The sequence below is a fragment of the Ammospiza nelsoni genome, chromosome 5, assembly GCF_027579445.1.
Source record: "Ammospiza nelsoni isolate bAmmNel1 chromosome 5, bAmmNel1.pri, whole genome shotgun sequence".
Lineage (NCBI taxonomy): Eukaryota > Metazoa > Chordata > Aves > Passeriformes > Passerellidae > Ammospiza > Ammospiza nelsoni.
This window is the reverse complement of record NC_080637.1, coordinates 71,438,577-71,448,886: the sequence shown is the minus strand read 5'-3', so window position 1 is coordinate 71,448,886 and position 10,310 is coordinate 71,438,577.

The following is a 10,310-nucleotide window of genomic DNA, read 5'->3' as shown; positions in this document are numbered from 1 at the left end:
AGAGAGTCACGTGAATTGCATGTGACAAAGAGAGGAGCTCTCTGACAGGGGTCACCTGAGCCCCCAGCAGCTGCTGAGCACCCCTGTGCTTGCTGATGTGAGCACACTCCACCTGAAGCTTGTCACTTCACTAATGACATGATTGCTAAGATTTTGGGTGGGGATTTGTCCTAACAGATGTTTTTCATCACTTACTTTTTTTTTTTTTTTTTTTAATTATTCCTGATGCTTTTACCTATCAAATTGCAGACTTCTTCAAAGGAAAAGGAATAGGCAGTTGTCATAACAACAAAGCTCTTCATTACCACAGGAACCTTTGACAGCTTTATTTAAAACATTAAAAAAAATTAAAAGAAGAATCCAACCAATTATTTTTATCAGTCTGATTCATGTTCTTTTTAAACAGATTACAGTGTGTTCTCTAGCAGTTACACTGTGAAGGGAGTATGGCATGAATATTTATGATAATGTAAACTTTGGGAAAAAAAAATTAAAAGTGAGTTTGTTGTCTTTATGAGTTTCCTGTGGCAATAGCTCACCTTGCCCTTTAATTAGAGGATATGATGTGAAATTTAAAGGTGGAATTTTTCTTTTTTCCTCACACATGTAAAGCAAAATACCGAGTTAGTCACCCATGTGTTCCAGAAAAATTACGTCTTCCATTTCTCACGCCAAAAAAAGTCTTTTAGCCTCCTGAAGCTAGAGGAGGAGTGATTTGATTGTTAAGAGGTGGAGGCCCTTTGCAAAATTTAGAACAGGCTTTGTTTTTAATTCTTAGTTCCCTGAAGCTGAAAGAGAAGAGAATGAAAAACCAGGCATTACTGTCCCATCTTACAGAAGAGGAAGATGCAGGGAGGTGTTGTCCACGGTCCCTCCACTCCCAAGAAATATCCTGTTTTTTGGGAAATGGCCAGGAGAAGCAGGAGGCAGATCTGGGGACAGAGCCCTGCCTGCCCACAGGAACCAGGAGCCAAAGACTCCTTGCATTTCTTCACACAAAAGAGGCAAATAGCTCCAGCTTCTTCCTGTTTAACTTGCACACTCAAATATGAAAGATGCTTTTCTGGATTTCACATTCTAATTCTTAGTCTGAAATAAAGGCTAAATGCCTTTCATCTGTTCAAGTCATTTATAGCACCCTTCGCAAAAGGATTTTTTCACAGCAAAGTGAAGGATAATAGTGGAATTGTTAAACTCCTACCCTTAAAATAAGCCACATTTGTCCTCAGTTTGAACAGTGATGTTTCTTGCTGGGCGTAATCAACAACTTAATTCTCTCCCTAAGCCCAGGAAAGAATGAATATCTGCAGAGACCTATCATTCTGTCTCCCATCCATAAAGGAATATAACAAGCAGCTGTTGCATTTATCCTAAGAAGATGATAACTCTAAATTGCCTCATGTCACAGGCGCTTCTCCTGCAGACGTCCCCAGTTCCTCCATCAAGAGGATGACCATGAAAAGCAGGGAAAATCCCAAATATATAAGGTCAGACTCCTCTCCCAAAATGATAAATTACTTAACCTCAGACATGTTGGGACCCTATTTTCTGCCAGTTTAGGGGCAGAGAGGTTTTTATTTACCTTTAAAAACAGGCTGGCCTCATACAGCAGGACTTGTTTTCTCCCTGAGCAGAGGGGATGGGGTGCTGTGGGTGTTATTTCTTTATTTCCTTCCTCCTCCACCTACCCACAGGCTGGGTTTGATGGTTTTCCCTCTGAGGGGAAATGTGGGCCTGGCTCTCCCCTTCCACGAGCTGATGTTGGGAGTTATTATTTAATGATGACAACTGCACGCACAAGGTACTGCATTAGGAAACACACACACACCATCTGCCAGATCCCAGGATTTAGCTGTGGGTGCACAAGAGAGGAGCCTTGTGAGCATTAACTTTATTCCAGGAGACCATAAATGCAGGTCTCCTTGCACAGCACTGCCTAGGGAGGCATCCTGAGCATTCCTCCATGATATAGTCATTACTGCTTCAGCAAGATGTTAATTTTTACAATAAATAAGCTTAATCTTTTTTATGCAGATCATTTTGGAAAATAAACAGGCCATTTTTATGAGCTACTTAGACCCAGGGCTGGGATGGGATTTGTGCTAAGGTGCTGCACACACCACAAATTGTAAGCAATTTTGAGTTCCTGGGGAACTCCTGCAGTTCATTATTTCTTGTGGGTTTTTAAATAACTTATAAGTGCAACGTTTTTGCATGTTTCAGAGCGTTTAGAAAGCAGAATCATTGCCCGGAGGAGCTCAGTTCCTGATTACCAAAGAAAGAAGGTGACTGCAGCCCATGGGCTGAACTTGTAGTTTTGCCGCAGCACCTTTCTCTGATTGCTTCTGGAGAGTCTGTATGGAAAACAGGGAGTGGGGAAGCTGCTGTGGGAGAGCCTGACCACTTTACCTGACCATTTTGGAAGCATGAAATCCCTTGGGCTTGAGTGTGGTCTCCTCTGCTAGCCGTGTTTGTAACTTCAGCAGAGGCCAGCAAACAGCAGGAAACTCAGTTCAGGGGTCTTTAACCACAGACCTCACTATTAGAAAGAAAGTAATAATGCAGCTTTGGACCCCCGAGGATATCACTATCCTGCCTGCCATGGCCTGTGAATAGCAATGTACAAGAGATGTGTGATTCTGCTGTGAATTTTTGATTAATGTTTGCTGAAGGAATAATGCAGCTGTTGTCTTGAGGATAACAGAGATGTTGTCTCTCTCATGAAGCATTAGAGAAAGAAATGATATTACAAGCCAGAGTTAGGCATGTGATATCTAACATGACTAAATCTCAAGAGGGGACTGATTTTGCCTTCTGGCCAGCCCTGAGATGAATTCATTTGTATGACAGCCTCTGTTATGACACTAGATATGATATCATGTCCTGGCCAGAAGGGTTCACAGTTTAGGTGAGATCCTGTGAAGGAGATGAATCATCCCAGCCTGGCTTTTAGGAGACAATTGTGGCAGGTTCAGCTGCTCCCGTTGACCTTGTGGGACATGGCTCAGTTCACTGATCACAGAATCACAGAATGGTTTGGTTTGGGAAGGACCTTAATGTTTATTCAGCTCCAACCCCCTTGCCATGGGCATGGACACCTTTCAATAGATCAGGTTGCTCAAAAGCCCCATCCAGGCTGGCCTTGGCCACTTCCAGGGATGGGGCATCCATCGACAGATTCTCTGGGCAGCCTTTGCCAGGGCCTCCCCACCCTGACAGTGAACCTGCCTTGTGTCTGCCTGGGAGCCTGGGTAAGGCTGCGCAGCCTGAGCCTTCCTTCCTGTCCCGTAAACAAACTGATTTCATATTGTTAGGAAATCTCATTTTCCCTTTATCTGTGGAAATGATGCTCAGGCACTGTGGAAAAGGGGATCACATAACCAGGTTAGTTTTGGCTGCATGCAGGCACACGTTGTGTCACTGCATCACAGAGGCATCATCATTCCAGCAGCCACAGGTTTATGTAAAACACTTCCATTCCCCGTGGCAGGAAGGTTTATTAGCACTGTATTCCTCTTCTTGCTATCCACTGAGCCAAGGAGCTGTGTCTCACAATTACAGAAAGGAAAATACAATATCTAGGCTGGCTTTCCTAGTGCAGCCTAAGGGGATTGCCGTGGCTTTCACCCACACCTAACATATCCTCTGCCACTGACACCAGGCAACAGCCTTGGTCAGCTCTGATACAACACCAAAATAATAACAGGGGCCATGTTAACAATCCAAGCCATGAACAAAGTGGCAGCAAACTGAAGCTGACCCTAGGGACACCCCTGAATGAACAATGCTCTCTTCACACCCTTTGGCAGAATCACCATGGGGTCTTGGAACTCTTTAAACTGTCAAAGAAACCACTTATTTTAAAACAAAATCAAATTCTAGGCAAAACAGCAAGCACAGGAAGAACATCAGTAGTTTCATTTGGTAAGGTAGGCAGAGGTGTTTGAGTGCATTTTTTTTCCAAACATGTTTTATAATGTAAATACAACCTGGATGAGAAAGAGAAAAATTGTTTTCATCATGAAAGCAACTGTAATTCCCAATTAAACAACTGCTAATAAATGTTGGTATTGTTCAGTCTCTGTGGAGGCCATCACAAGCATCACACAGTGTGGAGCCCCCCAAAGCTCTTGTTTGTTTCTAAAGCGGTCGGGTCACACCACTCAGTTCCCCCCAATTTATTTAAATCTGTTACTTTATTTCAAGTGCTAATTATCTCTCACAACAAACAGAGCCTTGTCAGCTGCAATTACTGGCATTACAATAGATTATCAACAGAAAAGTGTGTCTTGAAGCAAGAAGTGTTGCCTTGGTTACCAACCCAAAACGCTCCTGGATTGCATCTGTAACCACAATTTCCTGATTGTACCTGAAATATTTCATGAGCGAGGCCCCTCTTTTCCTCCTAAATTAGCGCAGGGCATCACCAGCCAAATTTTACCCTACAGAACTGTGGGTTTAAATCACAACAGAGCAAGTTTGGAGCCAATGGTGGAAGGCAAAAGGAAGGGGTTCCATTCTGCAGGAGCAGAGGGGAATGCATTTTGCTCCTGTAGTTAGAGTTAGCATCATTCCTGTGCCTTCCCAAGCCTTGTGCCTGGCTCCTAAATGAGAGCAGGCTCTTGCCCAGCCAAGCAAAGCAAAGCAGGTGTGTTCCACCAGGCCTTTCTCATGTGAGCCCTTCTCCCAGCTCTTTCTGTATTCTATCTGTGTAAAATCCATGCAATGTAAAAAAAATAGATCGCTCCCAAATACCAAATACTCTTGCATGGATTATGTGTTTCTTGTTGTGCACCCTCTTTCTCCTCCCAGCTCAATTCTCTCCTTGGCTTTTCAGAAGAGCTGCCACCTCCACTCAGAGCTCTTATGGCACACAGAAGAGCATTCCCACACCTGTAGGGGCTGTGCCTTGGTGCTGAGGGAAGGACACACAGGTCTGAGTCCTCTTACAGTGAAAAAAGACATGTCTGGATATGCTGAGTCTCCTTAAGTGCGGTAACACTGCAAAACCCAATGGGCAAAGTGAGGGTGAGCCCAATTTTCCTCTCTTGGGTTCCTCAGAAGGGCTGGATCAGTGGGACTGCAGAGAAAAATAAATCACTGCTGATGGGAATATCGCCTTGGAACCAGCCAAAACCCACTCTGAGGAGCATGGTTTTATTTCAGCTCTGGAATCACTGTGTAGGAATAAATAAGAGGCTTTGGGGGCATTCTGCAGATCATTGGGGAGCATGATGCAGAGTCTCATCTTCACTCATGTTTTTCATCCCCTCAATTTGCACAGCAGGAGCACTGATTTGTACTCACAGCAGAACTGGCTTCTGTTTATCCAAACCCAAATATAAATATTTCCATAAAGATAAAATTTTAATGCAGGGCTTTTATGACAAAGGCTGATATTTGCAGGCTGCCATTAACAAATCCGTGCTGCTGTGGTTTGAGTGGGAAAATTTAGGGCTGATTATAAAATGTTGTAATCAGGTGCAGCTAAGAAGATATGATAATACCTGAACTGGAGACAGAAGGTCCTGTTGGGATAAAAAAGAAGCGTGAAGGACTAAGGCCAAACCTAAAAGGGCACAGCCAGTGTCTAGCATGGCAGAACTATCAGAAGAGCATTATGAGTTGCATGATAAGGTTCTCCCCCAAAACAGATTTCCATGAGTTAGCCCAGGCAGCCAATGGGAATCAATACAGCTCCTTCACAGATACATTTTGGCTGATTCAAAAATTAACTCTTTAATTCTAAATAAATAGAAGTCCAAATAAAAATAGTCTGCTTTAAGAAGAAGTAACTAGAGCAGAGGGAGATGGTAAAGCAGCACAGAGAAAAGCCTGGATACCCAGAGAGGGACAGGTTAGCTCAATATGCTCTTACTAAAATGAGACTCTCCCCACTTTTCCCTAACTTTGTTATGTCGCAGACATCCTTTATGAAAAATCCTTTCTTTAGGATTTTTCCTCCTGAGAATATGAGAGGCCTAAGGAACAAAATGTAAACAATGGTTATCTGCTGCTGTGGAATGCAACAGGTGCATCTGGGATTGGTCTCATGTGGTTGTTTTTAATTAATGGCCAATCACAGTCAGCTGGCTCGGACAAAGAGTCCAAGACAGAGCCTTTGTTATCCTTCCTTCCTATTCTATTCTTAGCTGGCCTTCTGATGAAATCCTTTCTTCTATTCTTTTAGTATCGTTTTAATGTAATATATATCATAAAATAATAAATCAAACCTTCTGAAACATGGAGTCAGATCCTCATGTCTTCCCTCATCCAAGAACCCCTGTGAACCCCAGCACGTTGGTAAAACCAGGATATTGCATCGCACAGCCACACATTGGCATGTGCATTATTTTTGCTGACGGCCTCTCTGATGCCCTGAGCACATTCTGGGGAAGGAGCAGGAGCTGATTGCAGCCAGGCCCTGCTGTTTGCTGAGCCTGGCAGAGGAGGAGGAGGAGAGCTGACCACGGCTGCTGTGGGCACGAGCAGCTTTCTGTGATTCCTCACTTGCGGCACTTGAGTGGCCTTTAATGCGTTTTGTCTGCATGGAGCCAGCCCTGGAATGTGCCTAAAAGGGTCCCCTGCCAGAGTGCAACAGGTTTTGACAGCCACCAGGGCTCAGAGGAAGAACAAATGTGTGATTTAGACCATTGTGGAGGACTTAGTCCCTGCAAAGAGAGTTGTCACATTGCAAAATTGTGAAGCTGCACATAATGGGACGCTGACTGCTCGATGTGTTACAGCCATGCTCTGCTATTATTTAACAATATAACTATGGTTATTTATCAATCTTAGATTGCCAAACCACAGAGGAGCAAAACTATGTGAAAAAACTTAGCATGTCTAAAGCAAAAATTTGTTCTATCTCAGGCCATGTTATTATATTTTAAGATTTTATTAAGAAATAAATGTATCGAGCATTGTTTGCTTTAGAGGTGAGTGGCTCTGAAACTCTATTTCTTGTATCCACATGACCATGCTTCAGTAAATTTTGATGTTTTAACAAGAGATGGGGTCACTTTCCTTAGGCAAGCTGAAGAAATGATTTCTGATGATTTAGTTAGTAGTGGTGGTGTGGTTTTCTGTAATCATACACCAGGCAGCTGGAATGAGGTGGGGAAATTAATCTCTGGTGCACCTTTAGAGTAGATGGATAAACAAACCCAAAAGGAATTAAAATAAAAACATAACTTTAGACTGATTCTAGAACTACTTTTGTTTTCTGCATGCAATAAAATTTTACATGAAGAAGAGTGAGAGTGAGAGGCATTGGGAAAGTTAAAAAACCACAATTCCAATGGATAGTTAATCTGAAATTGGCACTGTGGCACTGTGCAACACAGAATAGAGGGAGATACTGCATCCCACAGCCTTTGCTGTAAGAAAAAAAAAATTAAAATACAGCCTTTGATTTTTATATTTTTCTCCCTTTCTCTGAATGTCCCCTATTTGTAATGCTTGCTCCTTCCTTTCTGACAAGCCCCAAATTCCTCAGCTCCAGGAGCTGTGGGCACATGAGAGCTGGCAGATCAGGCCTTGGCTTCCCTTCCCTTCCCTTGGAACATGCTCCCCTCTCAGATGGGGTGCTGCTCCAGAACAGAAATAACTAATGGCACTGGGGCTGCTTGAAAGCCACATGGAGGGAGGAGAGAGATGTTATTCACTTCAGCAGTGCAAATAAAGTGAGAGCTTTCTTTCTACAGGCGTGTGTGGGAAGGGCATCAACAGAGCAATTACATGGTGGGTGGGAAAGGGGATTTTGTCACTTTGGCAGTGCTGGCAGACAGAAATAAACTGCTTCTAGGGGAATAGCAGGGTAAGAACTTGCACATCAAGAGCATAAGCAGAATTAAAATGGGCCCTTGAGGGGATTTATTGAGGGCTGATTTTCTTTGTTTTTTTTTTTTTTTTTTAGGCCCCTCCTATTTCATTGTGTGCAAGCCAAGAATCAGGAGCAGGGTGAAAAAGTGAGCAAGTTGTATCAAAACTAGTAAGAAACTCTTCTGACTGCAAGAATTTGACTGCAACCCTCATGCAGCTGTTACAGAAGGTGCAGAATGGCACATTCAGCGTGCAGGGCTGGTGAGAGGAGTAGTGGTCAACAAAGCAGAGTGTAAGGAACCCTCAAAAATGGAGTCCATTTCTTCTTTAGAATAGAATATGGAATGGAATGGAATGGAATGGAATGGAATAGAATAGAATAGAATAGAATAGAATAGAATAGAATAGAATAGAATAGAATAGAATAGAATGTAGAATGGAATGGAATGGAATGGAATGGAATGGAATGGAATGGAATGGAATGTGGAATGGGAATAGAATAGAATAGAATAGAATAGAATAGAATAGAATAGAATAGAATAGAATAGAATAGAATAGAATAGAAGGGAATGTGCTGAGTTGAGAGGGACCCCTCAGATCATCAAGTCCAGCTCCTGGCCCTGCACAAGACGCCTCAAGAACTGCTCTGTGTGCTGGAGCTGCTTGTGTTTGTTTCCTGGTTTCCCTGGAATTCCACATTACTCATAGGAAGGCACAAGGCAAAGCCTGCTCCAGGTTGGCTGGAAGAGGGAAAGGAAGCATTGCTGCTCTGCACCTAAAACTGCAAGGTGCTGCTGGCCTTTTCTGGGAAATAATAATAAAAAAAAATATTTCTAACACAGGTTACAACAACATTGAACCATTGATAATATATTCAAGTGATTGAGATGGTTTTGCTCCTTTCTCATGTATATCCTTGCTAAAAGAAAACCTGTGGTGATGTTCCACTGTGACAGTGTTCACAGGGTTCTTGGAATGGGGGAAGAGACGAGGATCTGACTCCATGTTTCAGAAGGCTTGATTTATTATTTTATGATAGATATTACATTAAAACTATACTAAAAGAATAGAAGAAAAGTTTCATCAGAAGGCTGGCTAAGAATAGAATAGGAAGGAATGATAACAAAGGGTTGTGGTTCAGATAGAGTCTGAGACAGCTGGACTGTGATTGGCCATTAATTAGAAACATCCAACATGGGCCAATCCCAGATGCACCTGTTGCATTCCACAGCAGCAGATAATCAATGTTTACATTTTGTTCCTGAGGCCTCTCAGCTTCTCAGGAGGAAAAATCTTAAGGAAAGGATTTTTCAGAAAACACGTCTGCGACAGTCCACCAGTGCAGATGAACTGACAGCTGTAACGTGGTAGTGATGAATAGGAAACAGCAGATTGCTGCAAAAGAAAGACAAGAAATGTGGTGTGTGGAACAGAGAGGGGTCCCCCCTCACATGTAAAACACACCCTGCAGTTTCATGGGACGCCAGCAAGCAATTCTGAGTCTCTCATTGCTCGGTGGAGCAGCCCATCAGAGGCCTTTGGTGCCCCAGTGCTGGCAGCAGCAGGCTGGGCTGCCATGCAGAGCCCTGCAGCTGAGACAGAGCAAACCTGCCTTCAGCTAGACAGCCTGCAGATGTCTGAGATGGCAGGTGATTGGTGATGTCACATAGAATTGACAGCTCTTCAGACAAAAGGAAGGAGCTTGACTTAATGAGTGCTATGGGTGGGTGTATAAGCAAAGACTTTTCTAAGAATTATCATTGCCTAGGAAAGGCAATTTTCAGCTGAATTGACATTGCAGTAATTAAGGGCCAACGTAGAGAATCTTGGCCATTATAACTATTTAAATTTCCAAATTGCTTAGTTTAGAATTGCTTATGCTTGAAGTGCTACTGACAGCCCCATCACTTTCTATTCTCAGCCAGCTCGATTGGCAAATTGATGAGGTCTGTACCTCACAGCCACAGTTCCACCTTGGTGCCAAAAGTCACCACCTGGAGCAGAGCAGCAAGCAGCAACCATGGTCAGAGTGAATCCAAGTTTTAAGTTCACTCCTTGATAGTGGAAATACACATCAAAGAGGTCACTGGGTAGCAGATTCTTGAAAACCATGATGAAAGATGTCTTTACATGTCAGTTATTTAAATTTACGTTGCCTATGAATTATCAGCTTAGTTGGAATCCACACTGCTGGATTGCATCAGAACCTAATTTTTTTTCTGATTTTTTTCCTCTGTGTTGCCAGCCTAAGATGGACAATGCTTTTCAAATGGCAAATGTTATTCTGTGGTCACAGGAACTTTCTTCAGAGATGGATAAAAGAAACATCTGGACCGACTGAGGGGATTGCATTATGTCTTGCAGCAACTCTCCTAATTCTGAAAGTGAATCATTATATGTTGTACCTGCCAGTTGCTTTAATTCCCTTGTCATAGCAAAGTCAGAGAGACTGGGAGACACAAACCATATTTTTATTTTAACAATTT